The sequence below is a fragment of the Meles meles genome, chromosome 14 (assembly GCF_922984935.1).
Source record: "Meles meles chromosome 14, mMelMel3.1 paternal haplotype, whole genome shotgun sequence".
Classification (NCBI taxonomy): Eukaryota; Metazoa; Chordata; class Mammalia; order Carnivora; family Mustelidae; genus Meles; species Meles meles.
The window spans coordinates 64,324,042-64,342,890 of NC_060079.1; positions in this window are offsets into that span (position 1 = coordinate 64,324,042).

The following is an 18,849-nucleotide window of genomic DNA, read 5'->3' on the forward strand; positions in this document are numbered from 1 at the left end:
TTCTCTCCGTAGAATTTTGGAGAACAATATGTAATGTTTCAGGCATCAATTGAAATTTGGATGCAAACTAAGCTTACTTTTTGTGCTTGTTCCATTTGATATGTTGCAGAATCTCCAACAAATATATTTCCAGGTAGACATTGTGAAATCTTATTTTTGTCTATATGTGAATATAGTGTAAATACTATTCTATGTTAATGTGATAATTTGTATGCTAATATTCAAATTATTTACAGCTAAACTCTTGATTAAAGGTATGTGTTAATCAATTTTAGCATAAATGCACTTGGAACCCCTCTTTCTTTTAGGCAAGATTATCACCTTTACACATGTGAAGTGTGAGATTTGGGTAAATGTCCAGGATATCCAGTCCCTCACCACTGTTGCCTCAACTGCAGTAGGAAAATCGAACAGTGTGCAATGAAAACATCCACACCTAATTTGTAAAAGGTCAGGACTTAAGAACCGAATTTAAGATACCAGTTTCTTGCCCTGTGTCATTAATTCCATCCTTGTTACTAAGTTATGTTGTTAGCAACTTATATTCAAATTAAATATGTATACTTTCTTTCCCTATTCTATTTTTCCTGACTCTCTTCCTTTTCCCCTACATCTCCCTCCATTCTCCCTTCTTTTCTCTCATCCTTTCTCTTCGTTGTTTTGCAGTAGGGCAAGACAGGGAGGGAGTTCAGTCCCTGTTTGAAATGGCACAAACTAGCTTCTTAATTTCAAGAGCTCAGTGGATTATTCCAGGTCACACAATTCCAAATTAATGAAAATAAAACAGATCACAAATACGCTTCGAATTCATTCAGGAATCTGCTCTTGTACTTTTCAGGTGGCTCCAAATTAAGACATTTGCAGGGGTGGCAAAATATTTAGTTAACCAATTTTAAGACTAAATTTTACACTGAGAAAAAAGAACCTAAAAACAAAACAAAAAAAATGGGTTTAAATGTTTAAAGATGGGAGCATTTAATTAATTGATTTTCAAAGGAAATAAAATGTTGTTAAGAGGTAATTAAACTTACCAAATTAACTTTTATTTACGGATAACGTTTCTCAAACCCCTCCATGTTCTCTACCTTTTGGCTACTACAAATATATGTATTTTTGCCAATACAAAATTAAAGAAGGTGGATGGACATTAGTCTTGTTCATAAAAATAATTATGTAACATCTAGATCCAAAGGAACCTTATGTCAGTTAACACTACATTTGACAACTGCTCATTTTGTCGTTAATTTTAATTCAACTTAGTGCCTTTCTATAATTATCCATATATATTTCCATCAGTTCATGTAGCATGTATATGGCATACAAAAATATATATCATCAAAGAGAGCACTGCATACTCAATTTTCATCTGGAGTTCTTTATATTTAAAAAATTTTTAAGTTATTTCAAATTCTGCTTTCATGGTCTATGCTGTAGACATGTTAGACTGAGAGAAATAATTGTATACTGCATAATGTTAGAGTCCGACAACAGTAAATACTCTTTTCTTCCTGTGTATAGCAGACTATTTGGCTTACAAGACACAAGTCAAATATTTCTCATGGTAACTGTACCAGTATTATAAAGTGAATAACTTTTATACTCATTTTTAAAAGAACAACATTTTAAGTTTGAGTAAATTAGGTTTCTTCTTATAAAAAAATTCTGAGGATCAAAACATAAATATTTCATAAAGAATTGGTGTAATGCAAATATTAAATAATTTTACTTTCTCACTTTCTATTTACTGTCAAAATGTAATGATGCATTGCATAATGCTAATTATGTCAGCATACATTTTTATTAGATATCAGGAAGTTCCTTTTATAGAAGAAATGTTCATAGTGATATGTTGATTGGAAATCTTCCAAAGAGTTTTTTTCTTAATTAGGTACATTCTTCAGAATATGAAAGAATATTGTATATTTCTACTACAAAATGAACACACATGTATTTTAAAATTACACGTGTTTCTAAAAGTAGAAATTATGAAACCATGTTGCCAAGGGTAAATGGTTTTCTTTTTTAAATTTAACCTATGAAGAAATTGTATTGTGGCTTTAGGGAATTGAAGGCTCATTAATATCATGGTCCATTTTGACAAACTTATTTATAGATCATTAGATTTTAAGAAATATTTTTAACATATGATACAAATTGAATTCAAATTTAATTTTGATTGTTTAATATTGAATCATATATATGCAAGTAGGAAAATTTGGTGGCTTTTCAGTGTTCTGGAATATGCGTTTTAGATTTTCTTATAAATTTCTTTCTGCCACGAATAATAATTTCTAGCAGTGCCCACTAACACATGTTTTAAGAATTTTATTTTATGCTTCCTTAAAAATAAGACTTAATATTGGATATTGAAACCAAATTTGCTATATATTTTCAATTTGTAATTAGATATGTGCCTGTTTTTGTTGTTGTTTTTAATATTTTATTTATTTATTTGACACAGAGAGAAATCACAAGTAGGCAGAGAGGCAGCCGGGGGTTGGGGGGAGTAGGCTCCCCGCTGAGCAGAGAGCCTGATGATGTAGGGCTTGATCCCAGGACCCTGAGACCATGATCTGAGCCAAAAGCAGAGGCTTAACCCACTGAGCCACCCAGGCGCTCCAGATATGTGCCTGTTTAAAACGTGAAGGGTGGCAGTAAACCCATGTTAATTGATCAACAAAAACTTTTGTCAGATACTCCAGTAAATTTTTGACCAGCATGTTTTATCCATTAGAAGTTCATCCAGCCCGTGTAGACTAAAAATTTAAATATTAAATATAAAAATTAACATGTAAAAATGAATAGTTGATCAATAAAACATTTCACTTGTAATGATACATCTATTTAAATTACCTGTACAGAGGTCATGTTTTTTAATATTACAACAACAGAATACTTTTCTTATATTTACGTCCAAAGGCAAAAGGGTATTTCACTTCTGAAAATACTACTAATTATGGGGAACATATACCTTTTAAATTTATTTAAACCCTGATTTTTAAAATTGGATTTAAATCTCCACTCTCCATATAAAATTCATAGTACATGTTTGTTTTTTTATTACTGCACTCTGCTCTTGATAAAGTTCCCCTAAAGTATACAAATACCCATAGAATTTTTTCTTTGTGTTTTTTGTTTGTTTGTTTCACATTTAGGTAGCAAATATTAAAACAAATAATTATAAGCTAGCACTGTTAAATTGTAAATTAAATTTCATTTCACTCAAATACTATCCTGCAGTTTTATAATTATCTTCAAATTTTTAAAGCTAGTGAGTTATATATTTAAATAGGTACTTACGAATGTGAACATTTAACTGTTCATATATGTCAGAGACTATGTGAAATCATTCACCATACGGCCATCTAAATTCAGTCAGTGCAATGATATTTTTGTTACCCTGTTATGATTAAAGACCCACAAGTCTTAGATGAAAGTTAAGTATCTTCTTAGAAATTTTAACAGGAAAAAAAATTAGAAGATAAATATTGAGTATTTGGATTCTAATCTTAACATATCTTCTTCAAAGCTAACAAAATTGTATATACAGAAAACCATTTAGGAAGGGTCTTTGTATGGAATTGCTAATTCCATAAAGTTTACATGATCTTTTGACCTATAAGTTAACTATGAACTCTGTCTTCATTTAAGAATTTTTACACTTGAGTCCTTTTGTCACGGTATGGCTTTTATCTATTCTTTCCTTTAAAAAGTTCAGTTTTAAACATATTGACAATGCTCTCTATCGTTATGTTTAATTCTTGCAACGTAAATCATTTACCTCTCAAAAATTTTTGAAAGAAAAAGTTGTTATATTTCTCCAATTTGCTTACATGAATTTTAAAGTTATCCTCAAATTAATGACATCGCTTCAGAATGTTAAATTAAAAATATGATTACCTCACATTTTTCCTAATGTAACAATAAAGCACTATGTCAGCATGACTTAATGTAAGTGGGAGGATGTGGATATTAAACTGTCAATATGGACTTGTCATCAATTAACAATCAGCTTTGAAACAAAACATCTAAATATGAGGTGAAATTTTTCTTTGAATGTTAACGTACTTGAAATTACACACACTGATTAACTGAATAGCACATATAGTTTACAAAATGCCATTTTCATGCATTTATAAATAGTAAAACAATGCTCGCCAAGGCTAAATCCTGAAAAAATCTCTCTTTTATTTGATCAGACAATTTTATTTCCATTTAAAAAGTAAATTTGAATCTAAATGCCTTTAGGCTGGATAAGCACCCCTCCATATTGTCTTAACCTAGCAGCTTCATATAATATCATATTATCTTCTTGACCATGAGGGCATTTGAGATTTTACCAATATTTAAATAAAATTTGTTCCTCCAAAATTACAATTTTTATATTGCGGTCCTGGATTTTCAGTCAATGTTCTCTAGGAGCTCAGTTTATGAATGCCTTATATATATATATATATATATATATATATATATATATATGAAGTAGCAGATTTTATGTAGGTTTATACTATAGAAAATTAAGTATAGGAAAAAGCCAGAATGAGCAATTTCACAATCAGGAAATCGGTTTCCTATATATATGAATGTTCTATTAGAAATGTAAAAAGATTTACAGTGACTTCAAGTCTCCAGAGCCAATTTTGCAAACTGCCCTGACTCTCTCAGGATCTGGGACATCCTATTTTTTTTTAATATTTTATTTATTTGACAGAGAGAAATCACAACTAGGCAGAGAGGCAGGCAGAGAGAGAGGAGGAGGCAGGCAGAGAGAGAGGAGGAAGCAGGCTCCCTGCGGAGCAGAGAGCCCAGTGTGGGGCTGGATCCCAGGATCCTGGGATCATGACCCAAGCAGAAGGCAGATTTAACCCACTGAGCCACCCAGGTGCTCCGGGACATCCTAAAGGGAACTGCAATATTAACTTATGAAGTATGTTATTACAGAGGGAAAATTATAATCACAGTTCATAACAGAAGCTTTTCCCCAAATGTCTAGCTGCTGATGTACTTGAAAACAGTGCAAAAGGTCAATTCAATGAAAATATGTCAAACATCAAATATTACGAGAATCGCTTCAAGGTTGGAAGATACAACTTGGAAAATCTGATCCAATAGATTTAGGAGCAAAATTTTTAAAAGAGGGAGACAGAATTGCCAAGACTACTTTTTCACTATGAGAAAAGAAAGTAATGACTAGAGGAAAGATATTCTTCAGTATTGCTAGTGATAACTTGTTTGAAATTTGATGTATATCTAGAGGAAGCAAATTGATGTCTATTTAGAGGATGAAAGAGATAATATATGAGATTCCCAAACCTTCCAAATCTGTTTTTAAGATTTTTTTTTTTTTTTAAGACCAAACACTGACATACTTTGTAAAGAAATTTTGGATTTCGTCTTTGCTGTTTTCTAACACAACATGAATCAGCTTTGATATATTAATATACTGTCCATTGAAATTTTTTTACTATTGATTTGGTTTAATAATCATGTAATCTTAACTTTTTCCTTTGTTGAAAGTTTAATAAGCTGCACCTGAAATAACAACATAATACTTGCCTGTTATTTATTTTATATCAAATGGTAGCCAGTGGCAACAGGCAGAAAGATGATTCTAAAATTCCAAAATATGTTCCTTTTTCCATTACAGATGGTTTGTCCTTTGGCAACTTTCTTTGTGTCTCTACCTTATTTTCAATTTGTAAAAATTAATATAATGTGTGTGGTTTATGAAGAGCTTAAAAAATTCAGATTTCCATTGTCTTTACTGGGTGTATGTCAACTGTGATTCTTTCTAAAACTAATAACATGTTAATTAATTATCACTGCTATTTATACTACATATCTATAAGTGGTATGATTATGTCTTTCAGATAAAATCATCTTTTTTCTCTTTCTAATATATTAATTTGAACTGTATTTTTTAAATTTCTCATTAATTGTATATGGTTTTTGGTTTTATAAAATTAAGTGGTCATTTGTAGATATCTTTACAGTAAATTTAAAGGTACAAGTTCTTTGAAAAGGGTAGAATTTGGCATAGTTTTTTTTGGCTTAATGACATATTCTTACACTTTGAAATGGTTAAAGCTTTCAGGATATTTCAAAAGATATGATTGATATTTATTTCTCAGAAAAATTGAGGGCTGTTTCTAAATTAGATGGTAATTTTTCTTACATAGGCTTCATTCGTTTGCATTTAATACATTTTGAAGTTAAGTGTGAGGTAATTTCCATTATTTTGTTTTTAATTCAAACAATCTTGGAAATAATTATTTTTTGTTAGATAACATTCCATAATAAATGTCATAGAAAGATGTATCAATAATACGAACCACATGTAATATTTAAGGATCTTTGGCTTTTTTTTGCAGTTAATTACAAAAGATAGAATAAATATGTATATGGCGTTCATCATTTTAATGTTCTAAATTTAGTAACTGCTCTTTTATGTCATAATTAATAACATAAATGGTACTAATTTTCTTTTATCTATTGTGGCATAAGTTTGGCTTTTAATCCAAATAATGAAATTATTTACATTCTCAATATTTTAATATACTATTACAAGTGCTATTTACTAGTCTCTGTGGCAATCTGAGTTCTTCCTCAAATGCTTCAAGGAGTTTTTATACATTATTACATACAGAGAGCTCTAATGTTTAGAATTTAAAATGGTGGTAATGACAAATCCACTATAAACAAATCTACTATAAACATAATAATTAAATCACTACCTTCCCTATTAAGAAGAGAACAAAAACTCAAGTACATTAAAATAATGTCTTGAAGGATACTGGAAATGTAGCAAATTGACATTCGGACCTGACAAAAAGGCCTTATTAATATCATCTTACAACATTTATATTGTTTTTTACAAATACTGTTTACAAATACTATTCAGCGCAGCAGAGGTTTCATTAATCCAGAATTATTTTGATCAGAATGTGTGTGTCTAATTTGCTTGCACAATTCATATAAACAAAGAAACAGAGGAAAAATGGATACTTGTCATAACAAATGTATCTATCAACCAGAACTAAAGGTTGCATTTAATAGGCACTTCCCTCAGAAATTAAGGAATATGTATTTATAGATGTCTAAGGATTAATGTGAATTCAGTGAACACTATACACTTCCTAAATTGTTTATCACAACACCATTTACCTTGGTATAAACTTCACGGATAGCTAAAATATCAATAAGAATATTTGTTGACTGTTTAGTAGCTTGACATGCAAATATTTATTAGAAAACCTTTGGAGAATGCTGGTAAATTTACATAAATTTATAATAATAAGCACTGGAAATATTTTCCATAAGACTCCATTTTTAGTCTCCTTTTCTAGTAAAGATCTGATAGTTAAGGAAAAATGGAAATAGGTCTTGAGCACTGAGACATAAAACATCCCAATTTTAAATTTTAATTATTAATTTTATTTTGTTGGTATACTTGGCTGTTTTTTTTTTTTAATAATTAAGCAAAGAAATGACTGCTGTTCTGCATGGACGTTACTGTTCAGAGCCTACTTTAATGGAGGGACTGGTGAAATTTTCAGGGATTTTACAGATATGCTCCTGGTGTTTTAAGCTGGTGAATTGTTTATCTATTTAGAAAGCTTTTCTGGGCACTATGTGTTTTCCCCTGGGTATGAGAAAATCAGTTCATCCTTTTAATGAGAATGTTACCTCCAGAGAACAAGTAATCCAGAAGGAATAATACATTCCTCAGGGCAGTTACCTACACAGGGATACATTTTTCTCTAGGGATGACTGTGTGTATATTTTAGTTGGAAAGTTTTAATATTTTAAAATATTATTGCATTTAGTCCTAAGGCACCATGACTATAGGATAGAATATTTTTGACATATTTTTCTGAACTTTTTTAGACATCAATTATAATTTAGGATTTTTTATTTATTGCTTAAATGTTAGCTGTCTTCATAGTTGAGGTTAAAATAACAGACAATTATTAATATGTGCTTTACATATGTTGCTAAACTTGGAGACAGAGAACAAGAGGCTTTAATGCACTATTTTAGAAGTCTTTAAGCTGTTTTGATGCCAAAGTGTAAATTCTGTCTCTCTTTCTTACTTCATTTTAACTTTGAGCAACTCTTGTATGATGAACAATATATTCTTGTGGTTACTTTGAACGTCTTGGAGAATTTGTGGTTTAAGAATATGAAGCTGTTTGACTTTGTAGCCACATGTTTTAATCCCTCAACATTATATTTAAAATTCATATACTTCAGAATTCTTTTCTATCACTATTTTTGTCCATTAAAGCCTATTGGAATAGAACTACAAGACTTTTCGGATTTTAAATACTTCACTACTTTTTTCTTTTACAAATTCTTGTAATTCTCTTTCCAAATAAGGACCCATTAGATATAAATTTATGTAATATTAAATCATTAAGCTATGTTGATATTTTCCTTTTGCTTGTAAAATATACACTTTAATAACCAATTACAGTAAATTACTCCATTTTAGAAGACATAACAATATTATCCAAATATTCCATAGAAATTTGATGATAAATGTGAAAAATGAATTTCATCTTAAGAGGACGAGCCTTGCGGAATAACGAGGAATAAAAACAAAAGAAGGACCTTTTCAAAATATTTAACATTATCAAAATGAAACTTGAATTTTTGTATTTCGGAAAGTTTTTTTCTTCCCACTACTATCTCTCATTTCATGATACCAAATCAGTTTTCTGTTACTAATGTTCATTAAAATCTGTAATTTGAATTGCTATTTATTATGTAAAAATATAACCACTACTTGTTATTTAAAATAAATAAAAATAATAGGTAAATGTATTCAAATAAATAGGTTTGATGTAGCTATGCTTTGTCCATTCAAATAGTATTTAACTAAAATTAAGATCAGTTATTTTTGAATGAATTTTATAAATTAGAAGTGTAAAATCTATTATATATGTTTTATATTAAAGTTGTTTTACCATATGCTAGAACATAGTACTTGTAAAGAGAAAAAACATCGTTTTTTAATAATTTCAATCCCTTTTTTAAACATTTGAACTGTGATTCTTTAAACAATACTGATAATGCAGATTTTTATGTACCTGTCTTTTTCAATGGGAATGTGGGTACTCTTATGCATAATTTAAATACTGTCTTAATAGTTTAAATTACATTTTGGTCATTGAATTGGGAAAAAATGACATAACACCTAAACAACTAACTGAGAAAATTTAAGATAATCATATTGGGAAAAATATTATATCATGTTAGGCACATTTTTGTAAAGTAACTTAAAAAATACAACCACACACATATTGGCAAAAATTGCATATTTGTATTAGAGTTAAACAATGTGTAAATATTTTCTTCAATTTTTATGGTAAAATTTCTATTTGCAAATATTTTTAAAATAAAATTGCATTAAAAGTCTACTCTATTTGGTACAAATAATACTAAAGGCATTCTTGCATTGTCAGAGAATGAAGACAGACTAAAGAAAATAAGTAATTTTTATTTTAAAATAATTTTTAAAAATACAGCATGTGATAAATTTAACCTATATCTGATTTCTAGGCATTTTGCCTGGTGGTTCAATTAGTAGTATGTCTTTTCACATACTCTTCATATTCATTTATTTTAAATCATGCTAATATTGATAGACATGCCAAAGATAATTCCTTTAAAAATGTAATTTCAAAGTAACCAAAAATAAACAAAAAAAAAAAGGAAATTAGGCAGTTATTTATGAGCAGTATGTACCACAGCTATGACAAATTTGTAAATATGCAAAGGAAAGAGCAATGTTTGGTTTAGTTTTGCTCCCAGTTTATTATATTCACTTCTGTAGATACTCTTCATTTGAAAATTTTTCTACAAAACAGGGAATTTCCCATATAGATAAAATGGGACAACAATGAAATAAAGGAAAATAAAAAATGGTTACAGTCAAACTAAAGCAATTTTCAAAATAATTAAGCTTAAATTGGTTTTAAGAAGTTCTGAATTTAGTATCTATCAGGTAGTAAATAAATAAATACATAAATTCAATAATATGTAAGAATTTTGGATAAATAATTTTAAACTAACACTTAATCCCGCTACATCATTATGGTTGTAACTTTGCTTTTAGCTTCATATTTGAAATATTAGAAGTATTAGACAAAATTTCATTTGGTGTGATTTTCTTCTAATGAATCATGTTGTTATTACTGCTGCTATGTTTTCTCTTTAGAATCATTCTATAACTGAAACTCCATGTAGGTCTTACCACCTGGACCTGTTGTTGCACTAGATCTATAGGTGCTGTGAAGAAAATCTCCTTTAAAAAAAAAAAGTGTCTAAGACCAATATCAATTCAGTCATGAACTCTGAATATCTGCGTATCGTCTTATGTATATATTTTTGCATATTTGGATAGTGCCATTGTTTTATAACTGGGATGGTACCATGTATTAAGTACGATTTGGGGTTGGGGGGAATCTCACACTTTTCCCCTTTAATTTTTTTATTTCCTGATGGATATAGAATTTTGGTGTAAAACATTCTGTATAATGAGTTATTCACATGAACCAAATTCATGCTTGTGCATTCTTGTTGGGCTTCATTCCATGACGCAGTATTATGGTTTAGGTGGTTTCAATTGACTGTAATTCATGGATCTTTTAAAAATTTACCTCTTTGTCAAGATTGCCATATTCTTTTTATGCGCTGTATATAAATACCATTGCCTGATAATTTTTTTGTAATTCAGTGAGCCAGATAAAGAGCTAATCAAATAACGTAAGGATATGGCATCTGTCTATATAGGAAAACCAAAAATAATTTTAAGTGATTACTCATCCTTTTACACCATTAACAATATTCAATTCAGTGAAAACACTGCACACTGTGATCACTCTTTAAATGGCTGATTTTGTGTTTTGAAAATTTTTAAATTTACATTGTTCTAGTTGTTCATAACTTCAAAAATTCACTCAATCTGGTTGGATTTAACCCAAGAAAACTGTGAAGTAGATAAATAACATCTCTCTTTCTGTCTTGTTCTCTATTTTGGCTTGCCTTTTAACCTGCAGTTCACCAAGCAAGTTACAATCATGTCACTTTCAACTTGTTTTTTCCGAAGTGTTAATTTGTTTCTGATCTTGTGCTTCATGAGAGTGATATTATGATGAATTAACTCAGAGATCAAAAGGATTTTCAAGGCTGTTACACATACCTCTACCTAGGAACCCAAGTGTGGTGTCAGCAGTGATAGAAGATGGTGGGACAGGAAGCCATACTTAACACCAAAGACAGAAACTATGCAGATGAGCCTGATCAGCTTACTTGGGTGCCAACCCTGCCAATCACATAGAAAATGTACCCTCCTAGAGGAATAATAACTACCCTGTCCTTTTGTGGTTTATAATTTCCCTCTTGGTTAAAAAAAAAAAAAAAAGAAAAGAAAAGAAAGAGTTGGGGGAAGATATAGACAGGACTTAAGCCAAGAAAAGACATTTTAATCAATAAATCTGATTAATTCTATTATATGTCAATGTCTTTTTAAAAACTTTGTTTTAAACTGTTTTGTTTATCATGTTGATGATGCAGGATAGTAATAGGAAAACCAAGTGCATCTGCAACAATTATTAACAGTTATTTCCATATATACTATCAAATTTATTCTGACAGCCTATAGTTTTAAAAATTGCCAAAGGAAATATGCATAGTTGTCTTTTTTTGTTAATTGACTGATAAAACAATTATGTATATTTACTTAATAAACTGCAAACAGTTGAAATACATTTGGGTATTATACTATTCAGTTATTATTTATTGGTACAAGGAAATATATTATTTCTATCTCCAACATATAATGCAATTTCATGAGAGAAATGTCCCAATGAACAAGTAATTTTTTCCTTTAAAGTTTCCCTTTTAAATCTAACTTAAATAGCTTCTTAAATCTAACTTAAATAACTTAAAAAGAGTTAAAACATAACTCTTCAATAGTAATATAATTCTGTGATTCTTTTCCTGATTAAAACAGATTTTATGTATATCCTTTTTAAGTTTGATCTAAATCACAGAAGTGCTTTTAGTCTTCAATTGGGATTTTTCAAAAGAAAACCTAAGCTGAGGGTATTAAATATCTTTCTATAAAATAATCTAACAAGGATGATAAAATGAGTACTCCTTACACTTTTAATTTTAATACTTCAAGATCTTAAGTATCTTTAACCTAGGTTAAAACACTCCAGTGAACAACTGCTAGAGATGAATTTGCATCATCAGCAATTTTGGTCAACTGATACAATAAACTTATCTCTTGTGTTTCCAAAAATGAAGGAAAGAAGCAAACAATTTTTTTTAGGTTACGATCTGTGCATTTGTGTTCATTTTATGCAAGTTTTGCAGGAAGAGTTGCTGATTTCACCAGTTTTTTTTTTTTTTTCTTCTCTTATATTTTCTACGGCATTGTGATTGTTTTCATTACAAACCTGTGGAAGATTTGAAGGAGGGGGTAGCATAATCTTTTAACAATCCTTTTATCCCATCAATCACCAGCAGAAAACAATGCCTAGAAGACCTGTGAGCTGAAATCTTCACTGGTCATGTCCTCAAGTAGTGGGGCTTGCAAATGTCGCAGTGGTGGGCTATGCCTTCTTAAAAGCATATGTGCTTGTTATCTGATTTGAGGGATGGGAAACAAGATGTTAGCAATAGCCACTCATCTTCAACTTTCCTTGCCAAATTCACCAATATTTCAAATGATGGTTTGGGTCCAGAAAAAAGTAAGTATTGAGTGAGTAAATGTAGTCACATCTGCCTTAGAAGGTTGTTTTGTTTTTGTTTGTTTGTTGTTGTTTTAATCTCTCCATTTCTACGCTTTTTACAAATAATGTAAAACTAAGTGTTATATAATGGAGATAAGACAAAAGAACAAAGCCAATGAAATACTGACTTCTTACTGTGAATTAGTCTCCATTTTCTGTTGTCTTGCTTTGTTTGACACGATATATTTCTAGTGTGTCACCTGAGGATTATTTTTAACTTTCTTTCTTGAATAGTTATTTATTTGCATATTTCACATTTTCTCTACTACTTATCTTAAAAAAATAAAAACTATTGTTTAAATTATTGAGGTATCCAAAAATATTCCTTATTATATAATTCCAGATCATTATCATTATTCATTTTACTCTACATAAACTACACTATTGTGGTTAATGATTCAGTATATGAAATATCGTTTCCTTTCTTTATTTCCTGTTTTGTATTTTGGTACCTTACTTGCTATGTACTATTTTAGTTTTCCTTTTCCTTGATATTTTGCTTAATGTAGAGGTTATTTTTATTACAAGATTTACATGATGATCTGAAAGTCCTTAGTAAGTTAAAAAAATGGAAAAAATAATATTTTGAAACCATGTATTTTGTTAACGTTTTACTTTTCCTATATGTGTCTTGATTTTGTGTGTGTGTGTGTGTGTGTGTGTGTGTGTGTGTATAAAACAAAAACTTTGAAAATTGGGAAATTTTATTCTTTATTTAATTCTGTGTCTTCTCCTCTTGAAGCCTAAACCAATACTTAGGAAAGTAATGTAAAAAGTATCACATACCTGTGGAAGTTACATTGTATATTATGGAAGGGTAATTCTGTTGTGTATTTTTCCCCTGGGTGCTTTTCTGTTATTTTATTCCCCTTACCTCCTAAAATTAGTGAAATTTGGGTTACAGATACAGATGACTATTTATTTGGATGATTGATTTTTAAAGCTACACTAAACTATGAACTACCTAAGATTATATATCCTGACAATTTTAATAATCTGAGTCACTCAAGCATCTTACTTTGGAATAGCCACATAAGAAATGTCACCGCAGTTAGGTGTTTCTTGGACCCAAGCATTTTCTACCCCTGCACTGAAAATTGCCTCTTCCCCTCACTCCATCCTCGAGAATGCTGCCCAGGATGCTTCCTTCACCTCCTAGACATTCACAGATTCCTTGGACTGGTGCAAGGTGGAGCAAAATGTATTTAACAAGAAACAGAGAGAGAGAGAGAAGAAAGAAGGGGAAGGAAGGGGAGGGAGGGAAGGAAAGGTATTGGAAAAGGGAACTCTCTCTACCACTGTTTTCAGCAACCAGAGGACTGTGCTTGCCTGCTTTCCAGTGCTTGCTCCATGTCTCCATTGACAGGTGCCAGAGTGCCCTGATTGTGGGATCCTTCCTTGATACTGCCTTCTGACATGCAGATGGGTTTTGTCTCTCTGTTTGTTGCTGGTTCATTCATTAGGAACTTTGTGTCTGTGAATGGATATGTTTGTTTTTACTTCTCTATACAGAAAGAGACTGGCAGGTGAAGAAGAAAGGTAAACTTCAGCTTTCTGTTTCCCTAATAGGACGAGGGATGATAGATAGATAGATAGATAGATAGATAGATAGATGACGGATAGGTAGAGAGATAGGTAATCAGACAGATGCCCTGTGGATTTGTTTCAGGTAGGTGAGACACTGTGTATTTGTATGCCATTACAGATCTTCCTGGACTTGCAAAGGGGCTATTTTTCAATAAGCTTTTTTATACATTGAAAATATCAGAAGATGAAAATGCACTTAATACACCTAACCTGGTTATCATTATTGTTTAGCCTGGCCTATTTTAAATGTGCTCAGAACACTTAGCCTACAACTGGGTGAAATCATCTAACACAAAGCTTATATTATAATAAAGTGTTGAGTATCTTGTGTAATGTATTGAATACTATACTGAAAGTGAAAAACAGAATGACTGTAGGGGAACAGAAATGGCTGTCAGTGTATTATTAGTTGTTTACTTTCGTGATCATGTGGCTACTGCTGCCCAGCATCAGCAGAGAATAGCACATACAGTTAGCCTAGACATAGAGTGAAATTCAAAACTCTTAAGTATGGTTTCCTCCGAATCCATTATGACTTTGGCACTATCATAAAGTCAAAAAAATATAAGTCAAACCATCCTACGTGAGGATTGTCTCTGGTGAGTTAGAAACTCTCAACAGACATACAGAATAGTGGCTGGGGAAAGTATTAGTAAGAGGAAAGAAATTGTACAACTATTGGTTGACCTAGGATATGTTGTCTTTATGAGTCTCATTTTATTCTCTGTTACCTGAAGCTGCTGCTCTACTACTAGTCACTGAGCTGAACATTCATATCCTGGATTTGCACGTCCACTTCTCCAGTTTCACCCACTCTTACCTACCTTGAATTCCTTCTGCAGGCCTTGAAGGGCGTAACTACTTTGTTCAGATTGGAGAAGCACCCTCTGACCCTCCCATCCCCCCCCCCACGTTTTACCTTTGGTGAAGGCAGAACTTAACAACCGGTGATCTGACTGGAAATATGTTCCCGGTAACTTAGATCTTTTATTTTGTTTTTGAACATGGTTATATACACTTCATTGGAAATGAAGTGTACCCAGTGTAGTAAATACTTAAGGAGCATCATAGATTAGTTTGTGTTTATTAGTAGTATAAAGGCATTTTTTATAGTTTGATTTATAATGGAAAAAATATCAACTTCAAATACAGACTATGGCCCATAATGTTTAAAATAACCCATTTATAAATTCATTTTTGTGCATTAATCAGTTCACAACTTTGGATTTAATCCAATGTACGAGTGACAAAAGCAATAAGAATATATGTATGTAGAATTTAAATTGTTTGTGCTTTTCATATAGTGTTGAAATGTTGAGGGTTTTGTTCCATTTTGCTATTTTTGTAATCATTGGTGGGAAGGTAAAGCCAATGACACAGTTAAGAATACACAACCTTAAAGACGCTTCATCATTGTATAAAGACATGGCTACAACATTTTATGCAGTTATATGTAGATTCCAGTAGAGTGATTTGAACACTTGCAATAGGTACTCTTCTGTTTTGAAAAGTGCACTAAGAGCAATCTTCATGAATTTCTTTCTGTTCAGACAAATACATATAAATCTAAAGAATACTGCATCTCTGAGAACGGCTTTTTAAAATACTGATTTGATTTTTAAACGAAGGCTATGTTATTAAGCATTCATTAAAACACGCCTCTATCTCATCAGTCCTTAAGAAATGATCATGGCCTTGTACATTGCTAGTTAGAGGACAGTAACTGCATTTGGACACCCTTACTATCTAATGACTTAACTGGGTCACAATTAAGGCAACCACCTTACTCACTGAGCTGGGCTGTGAATGCATTTGTAACTAACTATCTACTGTTACCGTGAGGTTACATTGTTTCTATAATGTGAGTGAGGCAGAGAAATTTTGTAGGAACCTTTTTCAGCTAGTTTGAAGCAGAATATTTATGCCTATGAAATGACAGAAGCAGACAGATTTGCTGACAAGAAAGAATGGTTGCGTTTTGTGAAAAATAACTGTATTGGAGACCACAGGGCAAAGAAGAAAAATTGCAGATAGTGAAATACCTTCTGAAAATGAGAAGACAGCCACCAAACACCAGCAAACCACACAAGGCAGTAAAACATACAAGTGACAAGTCCAATGACTGTCATTCTGACCACTTTCAGAAGAAGCAACAGAATAAAGCAACTAGAAGGTATGTTATGTTCAATGTTTACCCATTACTCTTACTATTCAAAATATGCAGGTCCTCACAATCAGTTGGGACATAAGGGTAAAGTAACCAGGAGCATTACATTTGTCAAGTGCTCACAAGTGAGAGTAGTCCTTTTTAGAAAGTGGCCGGTTTTGATTGACCTTTTAATATACTGAGCAGATTTTATATTCTTTCATTTTGAATAAGCACATGAATGAACAGGTCTTGTCTTACTAAGTTAATATTCATTGAACATCAAGGAAATGGTACAGGCATGCATGTTAGAATCACAATAAAATAAAACCAGTCATCATTTTCAAGACACTAGCTAACTGGACAGGCACCCATACCAAAAAAACATGTATTTCCAGTATACCAGGATATAAATTTATAATTTCTTATAGTAACTTCAAGTTGTTAATCTAGCCAAAAGATTTACCTCTAAAGTAGTAATCAAATATTAATGTATATATTGATCATTATGGATAATTTTTTAAGACTTCAGTTAATTTGTACATAACACTGAAACTATACTGTATATATTTCCCTGTTTTCTGCTTATTCTCTGTTCAAATTCATCTTTACTAAAAAATTAGTAAAAACTCATCTTCACTCAGATCTATAGAAAACACTGTTTTTATTTATTTGAATCCGTTGTTTGTCTTAAGAATCACAGTTCTTGTGCACATTTTAATTTTCTTTCTTTTACCCATAAATAATTAAGTTTATTTAGAATGTGGTGTCCTTAAGTACTCAGAAAGTGAGTACCAGACATGACAACAATCACAGACATTGTGGCCCGGACCTCATGATAAGTAACTAACATCTGGAAAGCAAATAACTATATAGACAGAGACAAAGTGAAAGTGTTTATTCTCTTTTTCTTCCCCTCCTCCTTCTCCTTCTTGTCCTTCTACTTTGCCTACTAAGTGCCTACTAAGTGACTGCAAATAATTAGTTGATTCTAGTTATAAGAACAGTTTGCAACCAGATAAGACTTCATCGACTGATGTACCAGGCTTAATAAAAATGATTAAGGTGGGCTTTTTGGTTTATTTGCTTGTTTTTTGTAGCTAAATCATTCAGACTAAAGATATCTAGGGTCTTTGGAATGTTTCATTTGTGATTTCAGATCTTGCTCTGGTTTGAGCTGCATGAGTATAGCACATACATTTTTTTTTTAAATTTTTTTTAAAGATTTTATTTATTCATTTGACAGATGGAGATCACAAGTAGGCAGAGAGGAAGGCAGAGAGAGAGGAGGAAGCAGGCTTCTGGCCGAGCAGAGAGCCCGATGTGGGGCTCGATCCCAGGAAGCTGGGATTGTGACCTGAGGTGAAGGCAGAGGCTTTAACCCACTGAGCCACCCAGGTGCCCCAGCACATACATTTTTAATAAAGATTTTATTTACTTGAGAGAGAGAATGAGTGAGAGAAGCAGACGCCCCACTGAGCAGGGATCCCCATGTGGGGTTGGATCCCAGAACCCTGGGATCATGACCTGAGGTGAAGGCAACCAGTTAACTGGCTGAACCACTCAGGCGCCCCTGCATTTTTTTTTTTTAAATAAAAATTTCCAGAAAGTATTTGGTTGTTCAAATATGTATGATTATACTCTTCAATTCAATGCATAGTAAGATATTAATCAAATGTTAATTCCCTCCAAATCTGAGAAAAACTTCAAATTTCTGTTAATTTATATAGATTTGGCCCAAATCTATATCAAAAATTGTAATGGCTAAAATTCAAATAATACTGGGAATTTTATTTAATAATAGGAGGTAAACTGTTGAAAATACATCAACACAATTGTCACAATCTTAAAATTTTCCTTTATATGCGTTTGATATTCTAGAGAGATGAACTTCATATATAAAATATTCCATATTACAATTTTTACTAAAATCTTTTAAGTTAAGCACTTTTTTTTAAAGAATCATGAGTTATCAGGAATTGTACCAAACTATTTTTGATAGTTTGTATCCAAAGTCGTATATGATTGTAATAAACGCAGACTACAATATTCTTCCGGATATAATTAGAACTCTTTACTATCCTTTGCCAAAAAAATGTTCCCTCTCTTAATTCCCCCTGAAAATACTACACATTAATGCACTTGTTGGCAGTGAAAATCAGTAGAGTAACATAATGTGGTATTGCAGTAGGTTGCATTTTTATATTTATTAACATTCGTCTATACTCAAAGTCTTATTTCCTTTGGATTTGGGCAATTTCTTTTTACGAGATAAAAGAAAATGTGTCATAAAGTTAATTTCCACATCTA